General features: G+C 37.5%; 1 pseudogene; it reads left to right on the top strand.

Moving 5' to 3' along the window:
* The first annotated feature begins 4,767 nt into the window (after positions 1–4,767).
* LOC143655437 (methylmalonate-semialdehyde/malonate-semialdehyde dehydrogenase [acylating], mitochondrial-like) lies at positions 4,768–6,827 on the top strand (annotated as a pseudogene).
* The last annotated feature ends 3,828 nt before the right edge of the window (positions 6,828–10,655 follow it).

Raw genomic sequence — 10,655 nt, forward strand, 5'->3', positions numbered from 1 at the left:
TCAAAGAGACATTAAGTTGGATATAATCTTAAAATAAAGGAGTTCTGGTCATAGAAATTAGTGAGAACAGGAGTCTAATGTTCCCCAAATTCCAAGAAAGAAAATGAACTTCTAACATTTTCACTATGCTAACTTTTTTTAAGAAACAACATTTTTTCATAGAAATTTCTAGCTTTGAAATATTTTTATATAAAAATTGAAATTCACATAATCAAAATAAATTCTTGGAAAATTCAGAGTGTTTTGATAAATTTTTTATAAAACAATTAAAATACATCTCCAAGATGTCATTAGTTTGGAAGATAAAACAAACATCAAAAGTTATGAAAAATGTGGTTATGTGTTCAATCAATTTGGATTATAATTCTGACAGTCCTGTAATAAACTCATTTAAAAAAATTTTAATTTTATTTTAAGACATTCTTAATATTAAATATAGCTGATTAATAGATATTCGTCATATAATTTTTTAATGAAATTGAATATTGGATCTTGATTCATTGGTCAGGGTGTGTGTGTATCACTTTACCTATCCCTTTACTGAGTGTCTGTATTCTTGGATCATTTATGAATGTGTTCGGTTTTGCTACTTTAAAACTAAGCATTAAACAGGTTATTCCACCACTCTATCAATTCAGTTGTTTCTGAATGAATGTATTAGTAAATTTGGTGGATTCTTATGGGTGTAAACCCATTGTCACTCTTCATTTCCTACAAAAATGTGTCCAGTGACATTGTTGTCTATGGTAACCATAGTAATACAGAAGGTAGAAGAGGGATTTTATAACCACGTAAATGGTGGAGCTGGCAGAAGCACTAGAAAGATAACTCAGTTCCCAGAATGTATGTATAACTATGAAGATAAGTTTCTACCCCCTGCAAAAAAGAATGGCTTAAATCCATGTGATCTGCCACAAGGTGGATAGTTAGTCCACTCAGTGTATGGCGACCTATAGTACTACACAGGGGGTAAGTCATTCACCTTTGCTTTGGAAGATTGGGCAATCAGCAAAGACGGTAAGCAGATAAGCACTAGTGAGGAGATATTCATGTTGTTCATTCTATGCAGAGATTTAATCTGTGCTGCCATGTCCTTATTTCATAGACCTATTAAGCAGTACTAGGAAAGTTTGGAAAGGCTACTGACTAACATTCAAAGGGACAAATCAGCTTTCCCTTATGCTGTGAATAATCTCTAATACACTTCTACTTTGGGGCATGCATATCTTCATTCTCTGTGTCTTTTCTGAAAATCCAGCTACGTACCTCTTCCCAGAACTCCATGTCCTAATTCTACAGTCTTGTTCTTTCTTAGGCCCAACCAACCAGCCAAACCCATCAGCCTTGCCTAGCAATTAGTGTAAACCAGGACCTCTGACCATTTGTCCTTCCAAAGGAAGTATTCACTGACATGTATTGCCTGAAATACTTCCCTTTAGAAGAGTTTCCTTTCACCATTATCTTTCACAGTAATCTCTACATAGGATTTATAATGCAGTACAAATCTACTTCCAGCTAGTGCCAAGATAGCATGATAATCTATTCATAAACTAGATCCATCTTTTCTCTTTCTTTGTTAATTGTCCATAAAAAATTCCCATGTGGGAAGAGAGAGTGGTGGGGAAACAATAGGGAACAAAGGAAGTCTGCACCACCTTGATACAGATACTTTTACTTTTCAAACTGGTTAATAGCCTTTTCTTATTCCACACCCAACTCAAAACTGGCAGTGTTATGAATTATCCAATTACCAGGCTGGAGGAACACACAGAAGTTTGGCATATGTTGCCTACAAATTGCAAAGAAATTCACCGAGGATTGAGATTCATCCTCTGTAAAGGGCATTTTAAGATACAGTAACTTTAAAAGGTTTATCTTCAAATACTCCCAAAACACTTAGCGACTTCACTGATGTATTAAGCCCCTGAAATTTTCAACAGTCACATACCATCTGGCACACATGTGTCTTAAGCATCTAGGATACTTAACTATTCTAACTCACCCGGTCTAATTAGCATAATTTCACCAGCATAACAGACCAACATGATATTCCATGTGATAGTAAAACCTGCAACATCCCTTCTGAAAAAAAGATTAGAGAGATCATAAATTTGGGTCAAAAGTTTGGTTTCTTAGGAACCAGACACCGGGAGGGAGATCAGCTCACAGGAAATTTATTAAGGAAAGCTGTCAGGAACAACACTAGTGAGGAGTAGAGAATTTAGCAGTATTTCACAGAAGGAAAATTTGGCAGCAGTATATTTATAAGTCTTCACCGAATACTGCAAAGAGTTCTAAATCTGAGGTGAACATTTATATTCTTGTCAAATTGGAGTGTTAGCCAATCATTGTGTGCAAACTACCACAGGAAGGGGACAAGGTCTAGAGGAGTCAGCTAGTTCCCTTTAGCCAATTCCCAAAGACATCTAACTAATAAGAAATGTCAGAACAACCCTCACAGCAGCTGAGGGGATAAATTTTTATGAACTGAAGAGGGGATCTCCCTGGCACAGCATGGCATAAATAAACCCACTCCCTAAGCCACTTACAACTACTTGCTTTATTAGAGTTCTAGGAGCAGCTCCTTCAGGACTCTAGTGTGCCTCTTATCCTGGGAAAAACCTTACAAAAGGAAACTTAATAGGATGAAATGCAACCACTTCTCCTAAAGTGGGCATTGAGAGCACAAGTAGCACCATTGTCCCAACTCTAGTATATATTCTAGATTCCTCAATCACCAATTCCACTGTCCTAGGTGGCTCACCTATAAAGGGAATCTAGACCCTCATCCATAAGCACTACAAGCCCCATTTTTACTATTCCCTTCTCAGGAAATGGCTGTCACACTTGGCCATTTACCGTCAAAATTGGTATACATTGTTCCCACCTGTTGTGCAAACCTGGACTTCTAGCCCCAGTGCTAACAGTTGCTGGGATGGAAGCTCTACTTTACCAGTAATAATATTCCTCCTAGACCCATGTATACTACCTAATGAGAAGCAGTGTCATTTAATAGTTGTTGATTTAGTATATATATACTACATCCTGGAAAATGGCACCCCAAACTCAAGATGTCTTCTTCAAGCTGGTGTTTTAGCTACATCTGCAACAAATTGCTCCATTGCTCTTTTAGGCCAGCAGCTTCTATATGGTGCTGCAGGTGATAGAACCAGTAGATGCAATGATCATGTTCCCTCTCTCCTCATTGCTTTAAAGTGTGCCTGTGACATGATATGTTATTTTGTGAGTGTTCTGACAATCTGCTATTCACATTGTTGGGAAAGGATATAACCCAACCTAAATACTATGGGAGAGCTAAACATTTGACACCTATCACTGATGAGATTTGGAGAAGTTTTTTAGTCAAATATACTCACAGCCAACAGAAGGAGAACACTGCCGCGGTCCAGCCGCAGCAGAGGGAACGGGCTTGAAGGTGTGGAGGGTCGTCGGCGCGAGAAGAACACCAAGAGACAGCTTAGAGAATTTTCCTCTGAGAAGAGTTGCTTAGATTTATTTTTGCTTAACTGATTTTATACCCTTATTCTTGGCAAGGAAACAGGTATCACAGAATTATGGTTGTGTCATGGCTTACGTTTTAGGTAAAGTTACAGGTACAGGGAAGCAAAGCGAAAGTACACGTTTTGATTTTCTTAGGAACACTTACACAAGATTTTAATAGCAGCAAGATATTGGCTTAAACCACAGACATTGTGTTTGCAGTTTTCTGAGTTTAGACTTTCTTTTCCTATTATTCTACAGGTGAGGCAATATGTCAAGACCTATTTTAGTCTGGTTAAAGGTTAGCTTGTTTTGATTAAAAGGTTACATTGTTTACTTAGATTTTTTTATTGTTTTATAGCAATGGACCGGTGCCGTGGTGGGGAGTAAATTTCTAGGATGGCTCAATGCAGGGTTTTTTAATTGTAAGTGTTTACTTTCTATGGGGTACTTTTCTGTGACTTGTTCTAAAAGCACTTCTGCCTGCTGTATCTGCAGCATGACTTGCTTAATGGGGGCGTCTCAACTTAATTTTTTCCAAACAGTCATTAACAAGGTTTTGCAATTTGTACAATTTGTATCATTTTTTCCAATTCTTTTGCTTTCTGATTCGTTTTGATATAATGCTTGGAGCACAACCAGCAATAAGAAACACACAATTAGTGTCGTTAATCCCAGTATTTTTCTATTACACCATTTTATGCCTCGTCCTCTTTTGGGGCGTTGAAGGCCTTGCCACCGCCCTTCCTTCCAGGGAACCGTGTCAAACCGGGGAGGAAAAAGAGGACGCGGCAGAGCACTACATACCAGGCAAGTGCATACCATGGTTGCAGAGAGAAACATTAAGGTAGCAGGCTCTGTAATGACAAGAAGGCTGCCTGTACCTTGGTTTCCAATAGAGGATGTATTTGGTTTGTTTGAATGATTTCATGGGTTGGCAAGTTCAAGACTGAGTATAGTGGAATACTGCATGTCTGGATGATAGGGGAACTAACTGGATTGTGAACTTTTCCCACCAGATGGGAGACCTTCTACGGAAAGATCAGAGGTAAGACTCTGGGGCCTCAGGAGTTCAAATATATCAAGGCAGTGCTTTAATATTGCATTTTAACTTCAGGCTTTACAATAAAGTGGGATGCCATATTGATTTATGATGTTCTGCAAATCATCAAGATGGCCAAGACCTCTTAAAACTTACTATGGAGTAGAGGAACAAGGAGGTGGAGAAGAGGTCCAGATTACAGGGGTGGGGGTACTACTGCAGCTATGTGGTCCCATGTCTTTTGGGTTTCTATCAAGGTGAACTCCAACCAATATCTTGTATCTTCCTTCTCTTCCCCTTCATTGACAACTGTAGAATTCTTCATTGATGGGAAATTTCTTGAATCTAAAAGTGATAAACAGATTGATAACAAAGACCCAGTCACCAATGGAGGTAATTGTGCAAGTCCCTCAGACCACCAAGGCTGAAATGGATGTAGCCTATAAATGTGCTTTTCTCACATGGGCAGGCACTTCACTATTAAGCTGTCAGCAGGTCCTGCTCCACTATCAACAATTTATTAAAGAAAACTTGAAAGAAATTATCAGGTTAATCATGTTGGAATAAGGGAAAAACTCTGACTGAGGAAGGAGATATAGTTCAAGGCCTTCAGGTGGTTGAACATGTCTGTAGGGAAACATCCTTCAGGATGGGAGAAACCACAGAATCCATCACCAAAGACATGGACATTTATTCCTTCCGTCAACCACTGGGGGTGTGTGCAAGCATTGAACCATTCCATTTTCCTGCCATAATCCCCTTTTAGATGTTTCCTGTAACCCTGATGTGTAGAAATACCTGCCTAATGAAACCATCAGAGTGAGTGCTTAGAGCAACTATGCTTCTTGCTAAATTGCTGCAGGACTCTGGTGCACCAGATGGAACATGGAACATCATCCATAGACAACATGGAACTGTAAATGTTATGTGTAATCACCCAGACATGAAACTGTCAGGATTGTGGGATCCAAGCATGCAGAAGGTTACATCTTTGAGAGGAGGTCTAGAAATGACAAGAGAGTTCAAGCTAAAATGAGAGCCAAGATCCATGGAGTGGTCATGCCAGATGTCGATAAGGAAACCACCTTGAACCAACCGGTTGTGGTAGCATTTGGAACAGCTAGTCAAAGAAGCAAAGCTGTTTCAATAGCGATTTTCTTGTGGGGGATACCAAGAAATGGCTTCCAGAACTCATGGAGTTTGTAAAAAACCTGAGTGCAAACCCAGAAGACTAGCCTGGACTTGATCTTGATCCTCTGATAACCCTCCAGGTTAAAGAGTGAGTCTGTAATCTGATAGTGGAACAAGGGAGGAGATTCCATCCTCATTGATGAGTGAAAAATTAAAGTCAAAACCATGAAAATTGCAACTCTGTTGGACCAACCTCATCTCAGTTGTCAAGTAAAATAGGGCCTGTGACAAAAAAATGATGTTTGGTCCAGTTTTTATAGTCCTTGAAAAAAAAACATTGGCAAACATCAAGATCATAAATGAAAAGCCATGCAGAAGCCATTAGAATCATCAATGGTGCTATGGCTCAGACATATTCCCACTTAATTGATTTCAGACAGTGTAAGAGAAAGATAAATTTGTAGAGTCTGTTCTATTCAATTGATGTTGCCATCATGTGACCTTAGTGATAAATTGTTGAAATGAGAACTCCAGCTGGGAGGACTGGCTATCCTCTCAGAAGGAGATGCACTTTGATAAAAGTTATCTAGGCCCCAGGATGATCCTCTTGGTCCCTCCTCAGTTCCCAGAGGACCACCTGGGCCCAGTCACCTAAGCTAATGGAATTCAGCCACTAATGTGTAAAGATACCACATAAAGTGCATGCAAGCAGTTAGAAGAAGGAGGAGGAGGAGACTCTCATGAGAGAGAGAGAGGAGATTCTTATCTGAGAGGAGAGAAGAATGCTTTGCTCAGGACTTGTCTAGTCTCTGGGATTCTCCTGCATTCCTATTCAGGTTTTGGTACTGTCCTGCCTGGTGATGTAACTATATCTCATTTTTAAACAACCTTTTAATTACTTTCTTAATAAATTCTATTTTTATATTACCAAAGTCTGTGTTGTCCATGAATCCCAACCTTTAAATGGCCACAAGCATCGCATTGCCTTTTGTGCAACAGAGAGATGGGCATAAAGGTCCCCATTCCAGTGCCTTTGCCAATGTTCTCATTCATAGGCTCTCAATCTTCCTTCAGGGGAGGTACCAATTTCTATGGCAAATAGAGCATTCAATTCTACACTCGGTTATTGTCCAACACTTCCCAGTGGAAATAACAAGCTGTTACTCTCCTCACCTGCTGAGTCTTGCCTACAATGAGCCATTAGAAACAAGTTTATTACAGACTCAGTCCATCATGAGGAATCTCCCTTTATTGCTGGCCAACTTCACTTGCCAACTTCGCTCAGATAATTAACACTTCCCTGTGACTGCAAAACCTTGTAACTCAGATCTCTTTCAGGACCATTCCCCCTGCAAAGTTGCTAATAGGGAGACTCCTAGTAAAACTTGCAAACAAATTTTCACTTGCTCTTCATACCTTCTCTTTTTTGAGGTAACTGCTGTAACTGCGAAATGCTTATCTGGAATAAGAGCTTAGATCTGTTTTTAAAGAATTTTACAATTTTAAAAGAATTTAAAGTAGTCTCCCCTTTTCTGAAGACTGGAAAGAGGGGAGGGTTAGTGAATATAAGGAAGAATTCTTGGATGGGGATAAAGGATAGAAAAATTCACAGTTGGTTGGTCTTCAAACACAGCTCTACATAGTTGCTGATGAGGGAGAGCCCTCTGCAAGTTTTCCCGGGCCTCTAATTTATCCCACACTACACAAAAAGCAATCCATTTCTTTTTTTCCCAAAGTTGTGACAACTGGAACTTTCTTTTCTAAAGAATTCCACTTTGTTGACATAAAGATTCATGAGCATTTTTTAATTTTAACATTGTCAGCATTTTCAGTTCCTTCAAATCATCACTTCTCAAGGATTCCTCAGAGTGCATTGGGTAAATCAACTTTTTTATTACGTGTTCCAAGAGTAAAGTTTTGGGGTTTGCTTCAGCAATCATTAATTAATGCTTCAGCCATTAACTAAGACTTCAAATATGAAAATTTTAGCCCAGAAATCAAGGGATGTTCCAATCATGTAAGTGGGCAAGACCCTTGCCTTAAGCAATCTAACTTGATATTACTTGCTTTACCATAATTTTATATATTCTTTCCTCTTTTTTGCATTTCTTATTAGTGATACTTTTAATTTTAAAAATCTTTAATTTAGAGTAATTGGTAGGGGGCTAAGAAATTTCAAAGCTTTTCATGACATAAAATAGTAAAAAAAATTGTTGACAGATTCTACAGCTACCAATAATTCAACTGTCCTTATACTTTTCATTTCTTTGAGATATCTAAATCATAGGACAAAATAGAAATTGATGTCCTAGATAGAATGGGTCCTTTCTTTTTTTGAAAAAGAAAAAGCAGTGAGCTAGGAGAAGGCTGATGGCTCTGATAGAGTAATGTCTGTTCCTCATGCAGAGGCACAGGCATAAATCATTTATATTTCTGCTTTCTGATTACTACTTTGAATAGTGCTAACCTACAAATTGGGGTTTTTGAGGAAATAAAAATGATGAAAAATTTTTAAAATAGTTGTATATTCTCTGAACTTCAGGCTTAATACAATCATCTGCTAGATAGAATTCAGAATCTTAGATCACTTAAAGTGACTGGAAATTTAAAAATGGACTTAAAAATGGCCTCTTCTCTTTTTATTTAATCTTCCTTAAGGTGTGGTAATAGAAATTTATATTTTGGGAACTGAATGCCCCTTGTTTTATCTCTGTCACACTAGGAATCTGGTAGCAATATTTAATCCAATTTAATGGTTACAGAACGGGTTGAATTAAAGATAACATTTTCTAAATTCCAAACTGAATTAAATATAATCAGAGAGAATCTTAAGTTTCTCTTACATCTAAGGAAATGGATCCTTGGATTCAGTGAACTTAAGTGAGTCAGCTATGACTAGGATTTTATGTATTAGCTAACTCCTACATGCCCCATGCAAGCAAAAAGGCCATAACGATACTTCAGGACTCTAGATGTTAGTGTCAGCTCAGATTCTATGTCCAACTGTCCATAAAATATTGCAATATGCCTTTTCTCCTGGTATGTGATTATGCAAATAAATGACCACATGTACCTTTGGGAAAGAACTGAGATACTCATTACCTGTATATTACTGAATAATATCATAACTGTATTTTACTGCAAAGACCTTCTTCCTGGAATTTTTATTAAGCAAGCTTTGTAAATAGAATGTCCTCCAGGCCCTACTAGTGGGGAATAATTGGGGGTTGGGTAGACAGGTCATACATGAAAGAACCTTCCAAATATCTCTTAGAGCCTCCTCTATTACATACCACAAAATTCTGGCACTTCAACTTCCTTGATAATAGAGAGTATATTGTAAGCATATAGTGCATTGTTTGTAATATGTACACAGTAAATATTTGTAAATTTTTTGACCCATAAATGTAAGACCGTGGTAGTAATGTAGTCAACCAAAGGAGTGATCCACACATAGAAGTTACTTCCATGTGAAGGACATTTCTGATACTTTTACTTCCAGAGATGCAGTAGAGTGTAGGGGATAAGAAGAGGTCCTGGATGCAAAATGCCAGACTCTTGGTCCAGGCTCACGTCTTAATAGACCTTGAGCATATTTAATATCTCTGTGACTCAGATTCCTCCTCAATAAGGTAGAGGAAATAAGATTATCTGCTTCAAAAGATTCAAGGTAAAGCTCTTAGAAAAATACTGGCATATAAGATGCACTACGTGAGTGCTATCTGCTACTACCTGCCTAGGGCAGAAATGATGAAAGGCAATCATCATTCCTTAGGAAATGGAGGTTCATTTCTCTTCTTTAGTAACAATGATAATAACAAACTGCAGAATCTGAAGAAAGCGAAATTTCATACATCTTTTCAAACTATTTCACTTTCTATTAGCTGAAATACTTGAAAATTATTCCTTTGGGAAATAGGCACAAAGATCTAAGTATGACTTGAGTAGAGAAGCACAATGGGCCAATCCCATTTGTTTCCCATAAAAAAATGGAAACCATCAATTGTAAGCATTTGGGGAATACCATACTTATAAAATAAAAAGTATTTTGCTTAATAATAGAACTGTAATTTTTTTTCATAAGTAAAGCATTGAGTAAGAAATTCAGCTTTGGTAAGATCTAAACAAGAAATGAATGCTGACGATTGAAATCAGGGAAGGATTTAGATATGATAAAAAGAAGCATAAATGCTAATGATCATTTAAATGGATGGGGGCAGAATGTAATGAGAACTATAGCGATCTCTTCAAACAGAGTCAAAATTGGCCTTAAGGAAAAAGCTGAAGTGTAGAATATGAGCAGAAATTCAGAATGCAAAATTGATTACTTGGAGAAAGGGCAAACAGAGACATGGTTTTGGGGGCCAGAGTCTCTCCAGTGATTTTATGATTGTGTGCCTTTGGGAAATTATAGTCACCCCTCAATTCTGAGAGTGTAACGTGAGGAAATTAAAGTAAGTTATATTGATGATCAATTCTAGTTTTAGATTGTAGAATTAGAACATAGGATTAGCAGTTTGCCATAATCTCTCTGAGAAATTTCATAAAAGGACAAAATATGTAGAGACTTCTGCCATAGAAAGCAAACAGACATGGTGCAAAATAATTAAGATCGATGTAGTAAATTAAAATCAAGTAGGTAGAAACATATTAAGGGCAATATGAATACAAAGTCTGCCTACAAATAGAATAAAATATATAGGGAAAAGATAAAATATTATTTGCTCAATTACATGGCACTCAGACTTGGAACATTCAAAGTGGTAGCTTATAAGGATATAGGGTTAGGCTTGTAACTCTTTGATTTACTGAGGGTCAAAATAACATCCCTTCTAATTTAATGGCAAAATATCATAATTTAATAGATAGTAGATTTCTAGCATATAGCATGGCCTATATTTCCCAGAAATTTCAATAATGTCTTTTTTTGCAAACAGCATGAGGGAGAATCTATAGTTCTGTGTCTTCATCATGGATCCAT

This window comes from Tamandua tetradactyla, chromosome 14 (genome assembly GCF_023851605.1).
Source record: "Tamandua tetradactyla isolate mTamTet1 chromosome 14, mTamTet1.pri, whole genome shotgun sequence".
NCBI lineage: Eukaryota > Metazoa > Chordata > Mammalia > Pilosa > Myrmecophagidae > Tamandua > Tamandua tetradactyla.